Source organism: Hippocampus comes, unplaced genomic scaffold (assembly GCF_001891065.2).
Source record: "Hippocampus comes isolate QL1 unplaced genomic scaffold, H_comes_QL1_v1.1 scaffold212, whole genome shotgun sequence".
In the NCBI taxonomy this organism is placed as follows: domain Eukaryota; kingdom Metazoa; phylum Chordata; class Actinopteri; order Syngnathiformes; family Syngnathidae; genus Hippocampus; species Hippocampus comes.
Genome location: NW_017806011.1, coordinates 94,209 through 110,295, shown reverse-complemented (window position 1 = coordinate 110,295; position 16,087 = coordinate 94,209). Strand labels below are relative to the sequence as shown.

The following is a 16,087-nucleotide window of genomic DNA, read 5'->3' as shown; positions in this document are numbered from 1 at the left end:
ATGTGGGGCTGTGTAATCGTTTTGCACAACGTTATGACCACTTTGCTCCCCAGAGGTAGCTCCTGCTCCGTCTCACTAAGATCAGCATTGAAGAACAACGTGGACGGCCCATGATAGAGCAACAGGTCATGCATGATGCCTGATGAACTGGCACGGCAGGATATTTTCAAACCCCACTTGTCTGGTTTATTAGCAATGTATTGGCGAAGAGTGCCAGCCCTTGTGCCTTTATAGGAAACCATGACCTCATCCACACTGTGTTTGTTTGTGGATGGAATGAGGAGGCATTGCTTGCGCAGCATATCAAAAAGGGGTCGGATTTTGTAAAAACGATCAGAACTGCCAGAGCTTTCATTCACACTCATCCCCATCAAAGTTTTGAGTGAGCTGGAGCCTGTCCCGTGTGCCTTTGGGTGAAGGTCGGGCTGAGACACCCAGGAACGTTTTCCAGGCTGATTTCAGAGCATTTGCACATTCACACCTTGGGAAACTTTTTTCTTTCTTTCTTTCTTTCTTTCTTTTTAACGAATGAAAAAGTTCAACAGACCTGAGAATTTTTGGGGGAATTTGGAAAGAAGGTGGAGTACCTACAGAACACCCATGCAATCGCTGGAAGAACAAGCCAACTTCACACACGAAGAACTTCATAACTGAGACGTGCTTATCATTCACACTTTCCCACCCTTTTTCAAAGGTGAATCAACATGGCGTTGAATGAGATGGTTGGGATTTTTCTGCCCTTTCTGCTGTTCCAGTCTCAATAATTCCTCTTTGTTTTTTGAACCTTGCTTGCAAATGCAGACTCTGCAACAAATACAATGAACACTCTCAAAATAATTGTCTGCAGCAATTGAAAGTCATGTACTGGTAGACATTTTGTTCTGATTAAATGTTGTGCAAACAATGCATATTAGGATTAAACTTCAGTAACAATATTTGTTGTGAATTTTCCCTCAGATGCATTTTTGAGCAAACATGTTTTTAGTTTTTTTTTGAAATAGCAAAATCACAAAATGGCTTCTGTTTTGCTTCAATCCAACATAACAACAATTGCACCAAGTGGCACAAACCTGTTCTCCTATGTCACTGTCAGACGAGTGTCCATCATTTGCGTCAAGGTGAGATCCATCTTCAATCAACTGCGAACTTTCTCCCACCATGTTGGTGACAGATAAAGGAGTTTCACTGCATTCATCCAGTTGACATGTTGGAGGATTTTCTTTTGTGTAAATGTAAAATCTAAGCAGCTTCAATTTGGTTTTTTCACAGAGTCTGCCAACCGTTTCATCTAAAGCAATCTAATTGCTTTTAAAATCACAGACCTCAAAATTAAAGTCACCAACTGGGCCTTTGGTTGAGCTTCCATCTGGGAAAAATAGCCCTTTTCCTAACTCCAAAATCTGAGCGACAGCTGCTGTTTTTTCCAAGTTGGCATGCCTTGTTCCTCTACCATTGCTAGTCCTCACTTGATGGTAATCATTGCCATAAAAACGGAGCCATCTACTAATTTCAATCTTTGTGTGAGTCTATTGTGCAGAAACATTCTTATGTCTTGCCATTCCCTCATCATGGCTTTGGAGCACACTTGGAATTCCACCCAGGACACCTTTTTTCCTTGATCTTATTTTGTCTCTTAATCTTTGGAGGAGCATTTCATTATCACCACTGGACATTTTTTGTTGACAAAAGCAAAGGACAGCTATTCGATCACCATAGGAAGTGATATATTTGCCCATTTGCTCTTCAGTCATCAGAGAAATTACTGCCATGTCAACCTGCAAAGATAAATTGTGAGAATGAATACTTGAAATTTTGACTTAAATAATAATAACTTTTAACAAATGTAACATGAGTGATGGTACAGAGCAGTCATCATTATTTGTATTCAATATTACATAACATAATCATAATACATCAGGAAGCGGCAGCACATTTACTAACTGTGATGTCGTTTTTAAATTGTGTTACATAATGTCATTGTAATAAGAACATTAACAGTACAGGTAGAATAGATAGAATTGCAAGCTTCACTTTCCCTGCCAAGTTAGTTTCTCACTGTATTTGGAGGTATGTGTTACTAATTACGACTCCAACTACTATGAGACTACTACTACTACTACTAATAAAACCTCCTACTACCTGGCATCCACATGTGTGGACATCACATTTTTGGTTGTCAAGACTACAATGTTAAATTTTGGACTACAAAGGCCTGGCGTCCACTGATGAGGACGTTAAACTGCCCCCTAGTGGTGGAAGACGAGTGTAACAAGCACATGTAAAATTCGAGATGGCCGGCAACCCACCCAAACATTCAGATGGCTCCTCCCAAACCAAAAGTCGACCAGGTAAAAAATTCAAACAAATTTCATGGCTGATTCTTGCTCAGATATGTTTAGAAGTGTTCTATGTGTGTTGTGGAAGTTGAATTTTGCAAAAGTAAGAACATTTGACGATTTACCATGCTGCTAAACTTGATGTACACATATGTGGACAGAGGGACTTAGTTTTGTTGGTTTTGTTGAACTTGTCCACAAATGTGGACAGAGGGAGTTGGTTTAGAATTTGTATTTTTGGATGATTTTGTTAGAAAACGTCATTATATACAGTACAAACAAATATGGCATGTGTTATAAATAAATCTACGTAGATTTTTGGTTTGAAACAAAATGTTTTTTTTTTCCTAGAGCGTTATTCTCTGCAACAAGTAATGGAAATGCTGGAGTTAATTGGTGGAGACAACCCAAACAAACCCAGTTGGCATCAAAAACTTTGTTTGCGCAACATCAGATGGTATAGTACTGGACTTTGAGATTTATCAAGGTCCAGATGGACTCCATGAGCAAATTGAAGAACCAGGGAATATGGGTTAGGGAGGCTTGGTGATCGATCGTCTGTCTCAGACTCTGCATCCTAATACAAATGTGGATTGTGATCAATTCTTCACATCAATCCAGGCAGTGGAAAACATGATGAAGAAGCAGGTGTATGTAACTGGTACAGTTATGAGGAATCGAGTTGCTGCTGCAGTGCAGAAATTGCCAAGTGACAAGACCATGAAAAAAAATGGAAGAGGAACCTCAGCACCAAGTTACCAATCTGGATGGAAACATTTGTGTCACCAAGTGGTTTGACAATAAACCAGTGTTGATGATGTCTACTGTACATGCTCAAGAGCCAGAAGACACGTGCCAGAAATGGGACAACAAACTGAAACGGTATGTGACCATCTCTCGCCCATGTGTTATCCGTGAATACAACTCCAAGATGGGTGGAGTTGACCTTGTGGATAGTGTTAAGATATGATTCCTCTCTGTTGGTTGGATTTGAAAGAAACAATGTAGAATGCTGTTGAAGGTATTTCCTGCCTACTGTGATTACAATCACCTTTCGTACTCCCTCACCCCCACCACTTTTAGGACCCCTCCAGAGGACATGTCAACATCAAAAAAGGGAACTGTTATCTCTAGTTTCTGTGTCGCAGCTATTGAGGGACTGCGCTTTACTATGAGTACTATTGATCCCAGTCTCTTTCCTGAACATCTGTTTGCACACTTAAAACAACGTATGTAGGTTCTGTCCTGGGCTGCTCCCTCGACACTCTGGAGGAGGTGGGCAACAGCAGGATGCTAGCTAAGCTAAAAGCTATGTTGGACAGTCCCTCCCACCCCCTTCAGCCAGCCCTGACAGCACTCGGTAGCTCCTTCAGTCAGAGACTGTTACACCCGCGTTGCAAGACGGAGAGATACCGCCGCTCGTTCCTACCGACTGCTGTCAGGCTGCTGAATAAAAAATGAATAAATAAATAAATCATAAAATTATTTAAATGATATGACAACAAATGTGAATGTGAATAGTACTGTGACTATTGTATTTATATTGCACTTAATTGAACTTATCCATATTTGTATTTATATTGCACTTAATTGAACTGTGTTTTCTTTTCTCTTCTTTCTACCCACAATCTTGCTGCTGAAGGCTGTAAATTTCTCCAGTGTGGGACAAATAAAGGATATCTTATCTTATCTTATTATCATATTGTCTCTATATAATCACATGAATGTTTCTTTTACGCTTCCTGGTTCAAATCTGGACCCCTCAGGAGCCCGAATCGATTCGTAAACTGCAGAAAAATAAATTAAACCCTTCGAAGTAACTGTTCATCGCCTCCAGCCTTTATTTGGATTACCAACATTCTCCTCGTCCGAAATTCAACGAACACGCGGGGAAGAGGAGGCCGCTCTTCCCCCAACAATAGAATGATGAGCTATTATCGAATTAGTGTCCATACAAAAAAATGGACACTGCGGATGCTGATGCACATTACCGATCTGGCTTCAGCCAACAGCTGGCTACTGTACCGCAAAGACATCACTCTGAATGGCACACCAAAGAAGAACATCATGCAGTTCCTTCAATTCCACATGGAATTGGCCATGACCTTCTTGGCCCAGTGAGACAATGACAACTTTGACTTTTCAGAGCAGGAAGATGACAGAAGTTTCAGTCCAAGGGAAACAGCATCCAGTGGAGGCAGTGCCCCACATCTCATTCCACAGGAAGGCTAATGCACATCTGCCAGAAGTGGTACACTCAAAGAACGCATCACGATGCAGAGCAAAAGGATGCTCAGGGAAAACTCGAGTGCAGTGTGTTACGTGCAAGGTGCTCCTCTGCTTACAGGCAGATCGCAACTGTTACGCTGCCTTTCATACATAGGCATGAACATTTTCCCAAGGGGAAAAAATGCTGGAGCACTTTTGGTGTGCAAGTTTCACGCCATGTTCAGAAATTGAAATGAACAGTTTAACAGTAGCAATGAAATATATTTTTGAAGGTTTACTTGTTTTCTATCTGTCCTCCTGCAACTGTTAGCAGCACTTCGTATGACTTGCGTAAAGGGGCACAAGTTGTTGCTTTGAATTTTGTTTTAGCACTCGGAAAAAATGCTGCTGTGGTCAGGCAACAAATAAAGTTTTGCTCATCATTACTCAAATGTGACATTGTGTTCACTCAAATTTAAAACGAATGTCCTCATATGTGGACATCATTTTTCTCAGAAACTACATCATGTAAAAAGATAATTCTTTGTTTTTTTACACTCATCAGGTCCCAATTAGCCTAAATATCAAAGAGAAAATAAAAATGCATGCCTTGCAAGAGTTCGGGTCTTCGGAGGTTTAATTAATACAATTTATATCATGCTTTTTTTTACCACTCAAAAGAATCAAACGGTTTGCACTATAGTAGCGTATTTACAAAACAGAAAATTAACAGTAGGGAAAGTGAGTGTGTCGGAGCCAGTGTCCATGTTGCTCTTGTTGCGCTTATTACATTCGAGCAGGGGTCAGAAACCTATGGCTCGCGAGCCATATGTGGCTCTTTGGATGATTGGATCTGCCTTGCAGATAAAACAAAATATTTTCACTTGTTTAATCCATCCATCAATTTTTCACTGCTCATGTCCTGTTCAGGGCTGCACTTGGCTCCAGGAGTAATTTTGATTGGATGATACTGGCCTACATGGCTGTTGCTGTATAAACAGGTAAACGCCCCCTTTTGATTGACCCTGCTCAGTCATTAGCTCAAAGCTAATCCTTCGACGAATAAAATGGCGAAAAGAAAAAAAGATGACTAGAATGGTACACTTCAGGACGAATGGACCGAAGGATTTGCCTTTGTGGAGAGAACAGGTTCTGCGGTGTGTCTAATTTGCAATGACTAAATACCATCGACGAAACGGTCGAAAGAAAAGTGGCACTTTGACACGCGCCATGCAACGTTCGCATCAAGATACCCTGCGAGAGATAGCAGAAAGGAAGCCTGCAAGCTACTGAGCAGGGTGCAAGCTACCCAGCAGCAATTCCGCGTATGGACCCGGCAAAATGACTATAATTCCGCTAGTGTTGCTGGATCCTAAGCAATCTTGAGGAAGGGAAAATCATTTAAATTCATGGTGAGTATAAAATAATTAAAAATAAAACAAAAACATTCAGAGGCTTATTATGCTGACACTTTGTTGAAATCACTTTTAAAATACAGTTTATATTACTACGGCTCTCACTGAAATACATTTCCAAATATTTTGCTTTTATGGCTCTCTTAGTCAAAAAGGTTCCCGACCCCTGCGTTACAGTGAATGCCCACCTTGTCGCTTTTCATGTGCGTAAAGTCCACGTGAGGGACATTTCTTGACCGCAAGAAGCGTTCCAAGTCCTCCTCCATGATTCTCTCCTCCCCCGAGGTAGTGTCGTCTCTCAATCAGTCGCGCATGAGTCTACATTCGCCAAGCTGACCCGGAAGTACATCGACGCGCATTAAAAAAAAAAAAAAAAAGATTGCGAGATCTCGTAATCTCTGGGAGGGAATGCAAAACTTTGCGAGGGAACGCAAATTTGTTTTTTTTTTTTTCCATGTCCCCTTTGGGGCTCCGTAGCATCTTGCATCAAGAGGCACTGTGTGCACATCGGAGTGTAGGGTGGTGATGAACCTTGTCATCGAGACGTTGAAAAAAATAATTGCAAAAGCTGTGAACCACCGTCAGTTCCGTGCATTGCTTGATGAAGTTGACAGCTAATATTCCAATCTCCTGCTACATTACAGACTCCGATAGCTGTCAAGGCGGAGAGGGTTTTGCGTCACCTTGTCGCTTGTTTAGAACAGGTGAAAACATTCCTAACAAGCAAAGACCTGAACTACCCGAAAACTGGAAGATACAGAGTGGTTTGAAAAACTGCACTTTATGGTAGATATGACAAGCCACCTAAACAAGATGAATGAAAGTCTCCATGGGCAGGCAAACCTCACTGCAAATGCTGCAAAGTGTTTTGGCATTCGAGTGCAAGCTTTTGCCAAAGATTTACAGCGAGGCACGCTTTTCCACTTCCCCTCCCTGAGAGAATTCAAAGAAGCCCATCACGATCACACACTCAACGGTGATTATTTACAAGGTGGGATCATTGATATGCAAATTTGGGAACAGGTTTTGTGAGTTCCGAAAGGAAAAAAAATGACACTGTCGTTCTCTGTCACACCTTGACCTTGATATTGACCCGTCCTTGTTGAGCACATTCCTAGGAGTAAATCAAACTGACCTTGAAATGGAAATGGCTGATATAGTCGACAAAGATTTATGGGTGTCCAAATTCAAACGTCTGACAGCCGAGCCGAAGACGTCACTCGCCAGAAAGCCCGGCTTGCCCATAGCCACAAATGGAGCGAAATTGAAAGCCTTCCAACACCCAAGAAACTTGTCTTTGACACATGGACTCCTCTTCCTGACAATCATAGGAACATGAAGACATACAGTATGCATTTGAGTATTATCCATCTTTGGATCAACATACCCGTGTGAGCAGATATTCTCAAACATAAACTACATTAAATCAAAATATCGCACCCACCTCATAAATGAGAGCTTGCAGTCCTGCGTCAAAATTAAAGTTACATCTTATATGCCTGATGTTGAGAAACTGACCAGTGATGTCAGAAAGCAGAAATGGGTAAGAACACAATCCTGTCATAGGCACACACTTACTTACAAAGTGGCTGTTTTTATAAAGGGATTTCTGATTTTTGTCAGTATATATTTGGAATGACATTGGGATATTATTGTGTTTTGTTGTTCAGGTCCGAGGAGAGCTGCGTTGGTTGTATTTCAAAAGAGAAGAAGACTTAAGTGGTATTAATTAGATTTTATGTACTTTACTTTTTCAAAAGGCTGCTGTTGTATTTTTTTAAATGCTGGCTGCATTTTATTGCACGTTATGCACTTTCTACGGGCTGCAGTGTGCGTCGAGCTTCGTGACGTCAGTGCACCATTCTTCGTTGATATATTAGCATATTCCACCACCTTTCGATTTCCCTGATAGCTCCGTGTCGCAATCGGCTCGGAGTAGGCGGAAGCCGGGTAGATGTAGCGCGGAATCCGGGTGCCGGTCACTGAGCCAGGTTTCAGTGAAGCAGAGCGCAGCAGAACGTGCAAAGGTTTTGTTGGTCTTTGTGAGGAGAAGATGTTCATCCATCTTGTTTGGCAGAGAACGCAGATTAGCAAGATGGATCGATGGGAGCGGGGTTCGAAATCCACGCTGCTGTAGCTTGACTAGCACGCCGGCTCCCTTCCCCCTTCTCCGACGGCGTTTCCATGCTCTGTACAGTGCAGCAGCTCCGCTTGCTATTAGCTCCGAAACACCTTGTGGATTTTTGTGTGCTGGTGAAAAAGTCCGACCGTCGACTCCCTAATGCTAAGCAACTCTTCCCTCGTGTAAGTAAGCGAAACGAAAATGACAAAAACAGGGATAATACTAGGGAGCGCGTAACCGAGGCGCCATCAGCACCCTTGGGTGAGCTCTAGTGTCAGTTGGGATAATCGTGCATTTGGATTAATCCAAAAGAACCACTAGAAATGTGACGTGCTACTTGTGTATAATAAAACTCAACAGGTTCCTCGGCGAAGAACCTGCACCAGCAACAGCACATCGCCTGCAACCAAATTAGGAGAAGGGCCACTGTCCTGCCTGTTTTCCAGCTCTGCCGGCTGCAACACACCTGATTCAGGTGATCAACTCATCAGCCAGCTGTGAAGCAGCTTTAGCATGATGCTGATGATTTGAATCAGGTGTGTTACTCCTGGGAGAGCTGGAAAACAAAGACGACGATTGAGTCTGGACACCCCTGGGCGAAGAGTTTAGCCTGAATTTTGAACAGCGCTAATAATGATGATTAGCATTAGCCCGAAGTGGGGGCGGAGGGAGGATGATTATGTGCTGAAATCACAGACATGACTTTTTCTGATGGCATATGAAAATATGAAATATACAGTCATACCTTGGTTTTCGACCATGATCCGTTACAGAAGGCTGTTCGAAAACCGATGTGTTCAAAAACCGAAACCATGTTTCGCATTGTAATCAATGTCATAAATTTTAATCCGTTGTAAGTCTAGAAAACTTTTTTTAAAGCATTTTTTTAACACAATAAACTGCATACGCATATAGTAAGAGAGTAGGTAATACGTAAAATACTGGTATACAAATAAACTGGTAAAAATAAAACATACAACATTTTTGTAATATTTTAACATAAACATTAACATTGTAACATAAAAGTTCAAGTAACCTTTCTCTCTCTGTCTCTCATCATGACAATTGTAGATTACATTATTTTACACCTTGAACTAATAAACCCAAAAGTAATGGCTGTTACTATGGACCCTCTCTATGCAACCCTACGCTACGGTACGAGGTAATATCCCTCCATCCATTTTCTGAACCGCTTTATCCACACAAGTCCAGTCTCGTCCATATTAAAAGTTTGCTGGGGAAGATATTCCTCGGCCTTGATGATATTTTCAAACTCAACTTTAAACTTTTCGGCAGCTTCCTTGTCTGAACTGGCTGCCTCCCCATGACGAATCACGGATTGTATCCCACTTCTTTTCCGAAACTTTTCGAACCATCCTCTGCTTGCTTTAAAATCAAACTCTTCAGGAGCAATTCTAGGATCCTTTTTTATCAAATCTCCATACAATTGTCTTGCTTTGCCACAAATCGTATCTTGGCTAAGACTGTCCCCCGCGAGCTGTTTCTCATTTATGAAAATAAGCAAACATTTCTCCACTTCCTCTAAGATTTGTGGCCTTTGTTTTCCTAAACACACAAGATCCTTTAGCCACATCAGTGATTTTAAGATGATTTTAAGGGCTTTCTTTTTTAGGATGCTGCTGATCGTCGATTTCGGCATGCCGAGCTCCTTAGCCAACACAGACACATGTACACCTGATTAATATTTCGCTATCAAATCTTTCTTAAATTCAATAGTTTTGGCACTATTTTCCTCTTTTTTTCACCATCTTTGCTACTTCCACTTGCTTTCTTTGGTGCCATGATTAGAGGCTGATTCACAATGCAGAAATAACAGTCCAATTTAAGTAGATGTCAACAAACACGATACTTTTTAAAATTCTTTATTGAACACGTCCACTCACATTGGACGCTCTTTTTTTTATCTTTATTGAACACGTCTGCTCACAATGGAATGCTACACGAGGAAGCATCACTTCCTCGTGTAAGGAAGGCGAGAGGAGTCGAGTGGCGCATTCAAGTGTGCTGTTTCATCGAGAACCGATTTTCGGTCGTAATCTGAGGCATAAAAAAAGTCGAAATTTTTGGTTGAAAACCGATTTGGTCGAGAACAGAGACGTTCGAAAACCGAGGGTTGACTATATAAGTAGGGCTTTCAAGAGAGTTTGAAGAGCTCATTGAAATTGAGGTGGAAACGCAGGGGTTGGGTGATGTCAATTCTGAGTTGAGTGTTTGTGTTGACAATTTAGAGGATATATACAATATACAATATTAATATACAAGTCAGTGATGGCAAAAGTGATCAGGGTCTTGACGATGAGGATATGGAAGAGGCAGAGGATTTGGTGTCTCATGAGGATATGTTTGGTCTTGGAGACCAATATCAGAATGGTGGGCAGTTTCATTTGGTATTTCTCTCGTCTTCTGATCAAAATGTACCACCCTTTCCTGCCCAAAGATGGACGAACATTGCTGAACACAAAAACAAGCTACAACATTAACAGCGAAGCAGGTGGTTTCTTCCATTATCATGGAATTTTGAATTCATTTCAGAAAATATTGTGGTGTGTAGTCTTCCTTGACAGACGGACCTGCATTTAAACTGAAGTTGAATTTTGATGGTTTACCCCTCGGGAAGAGCACTAGAATCCGTTATGGCCAAACCTTGCTTTGTTACAAGGATATACAAAGAAAGCAATGTTGATGGGACTGTTTTGTGGTATTTCAAAGCGCAATTCATTGGCTGGGTATCTTTACAATTTGGTACATGAACTGAGAACAGTGGAAAGTGACTTTTTGTTCAAGCAGAAAACCTTCTTTGTTCATCTTGTTTCTATTGTGTGTGATATCCCAGCCAGAGCTTTCAGAAGAGATGTAAAGTCACACCATGCTCAACATGGCTGTGACAAGTGTGACCAAACAGGTGTCCACAAATGTAATCGAATGACGTTTCCTGAGGTCAATGCAAAGCGCAGAACTGATGACAGTTTTAGACAAGCAATGGGTCAAGAACATCATGTCCAACTGTCACATCTTGCAGAAGTAGGCATTGATATGATTGCTTGCTTCCCATCTGATGATATGCATCTCATTTGTCTCGGTGTAATGAAGCGTCTTTTGGATTTGTGGATCAGTACCACAGGCCCGCTGCGCTGTCGCAATTCATCTCATCTCACTTCCATCGTTTCAGATAGACTTCTGACACTGAGAAGTTACATCCCTAGTGAGTTTACTCGAAGGCCACGGAGATTAGCTGAACGATGTAGGTGGAAAGCCACAGAATTCCGTCAGTTCTTGTCATACACTGGTCTGGTTGTGCTACGGAGTATACTTAAGCCTCAAATCTATGAGAACTTCATGCTTTTAAAGTAAAACCTCTCCTTTCTCATGAGCACTTTGAAACAGTAATTCATGCCTTTGTCACATCCCGGCTGGATTACTGTAAAGCACTTTACTTTGGAGTCAGCCAATCCTCCATGAAGCGTCTCCAGTTGGTCCAGAATGCTGCTGCTCGCCTCTTGATTGGCACTCGTAAGAGGCAGCACATAACTCCTACTCTGGCACCCCTTCACTAGCTCCCTATACATTTTTGAGTTCTTTTTACGATCGTATTATTTGTTTTCAAATCTTGAAATGGCCTTGCTCCACTTTACCTCCCTGAGCTCCCACACCCCTGTCCGGTGCCTCAGGTCTGCGGACCAGACATTATTAGCGGTACCAAGAGCTAAGCAAAGGCTCAGAGGGGACCCAGCCTTTTCCGTTGCTGGTCCCTTTCTTTGGAATGACCTCCCACTGATCATTCGGCAAGCCCCCTCGCTGCCCATCTTTAAAACTCGTCTCAAAACTCATTTGTATTCTTTGGCTTTTGACTCAGACTTCATCTTAGTTTTACTGTTTTTGTGCTTTCTACTGTCTCGTTATTAATTTGTTTTATTGTGTATTGTTGTAAAGATGATATTTGCTCCATCTACAGCACTTTGTATCGAGCGGTGGTTGTTTTAAAGTGAGTTGAGTTCAGTTTTGTCAGTCGGTGTGTATATCTTTGCAAGTCCAAAGTATTGTTTGAAGATGAATGACCTTGCCAATACTCTGTTGGTTTCAGTTGCTGAATATTTTGGCTAGGTTTATGATGAAGAGTACTGGGTTTGAAATATTCATGGTCTGGTGCATCTCAATGAGATGTCAAAATCGACGTCAATTTAGATCTTGTATTGGCATTTTCATATGAAAACTTGTCAGGTTTATCCAATTTGACACTTAGGAATAAAACACAAGAAGGAAACAGGAGACTCAATTCTGGTACCAGGAGGGAACGAGGAGAAGCGTTCGGTTTCAGTTCTCGGCACGTCACCCCTAACGATCTCCCCCTTCACCCCCTCATTTATTGGGAAATCTACTACATAGGTGTGTCCAACCTAAAGGGTGGGGGCTGTTGGACACACACTGAACTTGTTTGACTATGTTTGTGTATGTGAGTGTAAATTACGTACATGTGTGCAATTGTTACAAAAACATCACGTTGCAGCTGGTATTGATGGCTCCATTCACTGTCCAACCTTACTCCTGTTTAGTCTTAACACTTATCTCTTCACAACCACGTCCTCGGAAAGGTGGTTGCGTCCCTAAACTTCCACACAGTGTACTAAGCATTCTTGATTAGAAACGTGAGTATACAGTACAAATATAATAAAAAGGATTGTAAATGTGAGTGCATAATGATTAATATATAATGCTTAAGAAGCATTATATCTCTATTAGAAGCATAAACGTTCTTCATTGCAGGCATAGCCAATTAATGATTGCAGGCATAAGCGTTCATCTTTGCAAGCATAATCAATTTATCATTGCAGGCATAAGCTTTCTTCTTCGCGAGCATAATCAATCAATCAATATCAAAATAACAATAATAAAATTAATAATAAGCGAATGTATGATAACTAAAAATAATCAACCTATCAAAACTTCCTGGGAAAATGAAAGAAATTGGTTCGGGGGCCATGTCCTCCTGTGAATCAGGTGATGCATAGATTATCAGAGATGGAAAATGATAACAATAGTCCCGATGTTAAAGAAACTCCAAAACTTTATAAAGAGCACATGGATGGGCCGGTTGCAGACGACTTCTCACAACGGGTTTGCCAGTTGAGAGTGCTTGCTTTTGATGGAATAGTTCTGAACTCCAAAGAGAGAGATTCTTGTATCACAATTGACAACAATTAATTTGATCCCAAAATATTGTTGAGGATATAGTATACATTATGGCTAATTAATACACACAGGTGGAGCACTCCTTTCCCTATCCAGTTTATTCAAAAGACTTGGGGATTTATGTGGTTTCCAACCTCTCCACTAGTCTGAAGTGTTTCATAGTGGGATGGAATCTGCAAAAGTACGTCAGATTAGAATTCAAAGATGTTTGATATTTAATATTTTTGTTATTGATGACACCAGAGAAGTTGAAATTGTTCCTACAGTCTCGATGACAAATGGAGATTGCATGTGGCCTCCAAATAAAAGTGATGTGGCAAAAGCTGTAAAATCCCAAGAATGTCCTGGACATGGATGGAAGCCCCATAAGGCCAGAATTATTTTCACATCATGTAAGTACAAATCCACCCTTCGATTGAGCTTATGGCAGGTTATGTATTACTTCCTTGTTTTGGGGATATTGTTCTAGAAGACTACAATAAAGCGAGGCTTAAACTACCCCAAGCTATTGAAAACAACAGACCTTGGAAGTGATGGAGGGGACACTCCAATTACATTCAAAAAGAAGAGGATATTTTAAGTGTTTTAATTTAAGACTGCAGTGCACATTTGAAAGTGTTTTGAATTTTTTGGCGCAAGAACATTTTATTCCCCGGGGAAGAAGATGACGGCGATGACAATGGCAATGATGAGTTGAAAGTAAGAAAGTCGGACTGCCGGTTTGACGAGCCAGGGAATGGCAGCATAGAGAACGAGCTCCCGACAATTTGAGTCGAAATAACCCACTGAAACCTGAATATTAAAAAATATATATACATATACATTATCTTTAGTTTTGTTTAAGCTAGTGAGTCTTGAGAATGCCTATGAAGAAAAGTAAGAGGTCAATGCAGATGGAGTTTTTCGACGGCGATGAGGCTAGCCAAACTTCCCCGGCAAGCAGCGTAATGGAGGATGACGCTGACACGCACACACACCCTGAAGCGGGTCAAAGAGAGAGCACGAATCTGGGCCTGATACTGAAAGAACTGAGAGAGTTTAGAGAGGATAACAGTCAGTAGCTGAAGGGGATTTGGGAGGAAATTAACAAGACGAGTGCAAGGATCGAAGAGGCGGAGAAAAGGATTGATGAGACTGAAACACGGCTACAGGTGGCGGAGGACACGGTACAGGAGCTGCTGCACCTCCAGATACAACTGGATGCTAAGCTAACGGATTTAGAGGGCCGCTCTTGACGTGAAATTATCAGGATCCATGGCGTTAAAGAGGGTGCAGAGGATAATTCGCCATCAATGGTTGTGTATGTGGAGACCCTGCTGCGGGAGGGTTTAGAGCTCCCGGCCACATTTGAACTACGCGTTGAAAGAACTCACCGCGCCCTGATGCCTGGGGTTGCATCACCGAGGTCCATAGTTGCTAAGTTGTCCAGCTACAGGATGAAAGAAAAGCTATTACAAGAAAGTGGTTAAAACCTGAAAAACCTACTGTTGAAAAATGGAACGACATAATCTGTGATATGTTTAAAATGGAGAGGACTACCTTTGCTTTGAGATTGAAACAGGAAACTTTTTTTGATTAGATGGGAACGATGGATGAAGTATATGACGCCAGTACGACCATCATTTGTTTAAAGTTGACTTCTGTGCCCCCCCTTTACTCTTTCTGCTGTTTTATTTGAGTCTGTATTTTAGATTTCCTGTACTGTAATAGAAAGCGTCATGAGTCAGAGAAGTTTACCCTACTTTGTTTTTTTTTTTTTCCATTTTACTATAGTAAAAAAATAGTTATACAGTTATACTCCTTATTTGTCCTTACACGTTATGTGTTGCTTACTCAGTCTTGCTTATTGTAAATTGAGCTACTCTAGTGTAATATCAGATGTATAAAGGAATTGTATGCTTTGTTCTTTCATTGACTGTATGGACCTGTGAAATCACAATAAAAAAAAGAATTGAAAAACCAAAGAAAATAAAGTCAAGAAGACGGCAAGAAGTGTCAATCGCTATTTAAATTACCATTTGTTTGACGAAACATATAGTACGAAGCTTTGTTTTGTGCTTTTAAGCGGATTGGATTCATTGGCCAGTGCTCCAAAGATCCATGTGCAGAACATCACTCCTGTACTCAAACCAAGGAAACAAAATAGCCCTAAGATCCACCCCACTGGCCACAGCAGTCCTGAGCTCACTTCAAGCGGCAACAGCAGTCCTGGGCCGTTGATCCATTCTCTGAGATGAACTAGCAGTAAGATGCACTCTCCGAGATGCACCAGCAGTGGGGTGCACACTCCGAGGTGCACCATAAGTAAGATGCACTCTCCGAGGGGCACCTTCAGTAAGATGCACTCTCTGAGGCGCACCAGCAATGAGACGCACACTCCAAGGCGCACCATCTGTGAAATGCACTCTCAGAGGCGCACTGACAGTGAGGTGCACTCTCCAAGACGCGCCAGCAGTGAGGTCTGTGCACCGAGGCGCACCAGCACTGAGATGTTGCGACTGAGTTACTCCAGCAGTAAGGGCCATACACTGAAGCACACCAAGAGGTGTAGTGCATCTTCCGTGGTCCCATCAGGATATCCCGAGTCACAACAGAGCAGTGAGCAGACATCCAGTCTGAAAATTTGTGAGTATTCACACATTTTGTTTAGTATGCAAAATCACAATTAGGTGATCTGGAAAACAGTGGTCCTATGATGAACTATATACTTCAGTCGGTAACAATAGTTTGAACGGACGAGCGAACGTGAGGGAGCCAGCGAGCGAGCCGCAGGCCTCCGCAGTTGGAACAGCGAACCC

The 16,087-nt window shown here is 41.7% G+C and overlaps 1 long non-coding RNA gene across 1 annotated transcript; it reads right to left on the bottom strand.

Moving 5' to 3' along the window:
* Nucleotides 1–1,636: 1,636 nt before the first annotated feature.
* Nucleotides 1,637–6,262, bottom strand: LOC109529253 (uncharacterized). The gene is made up of 2 exons (XR_002170805.1): nt 6,148–6,262; nt 1,637–1,775 (listed from the first exon to the last, which is right to left on the bottom strand). It is a non-coding gene; the product is annotated as an uncharacterized LOC109529253 (long non-coding RNA).
* Between the last annotated feature and the right edge of the window lie 9,825 nt (nt 6,263–16,087).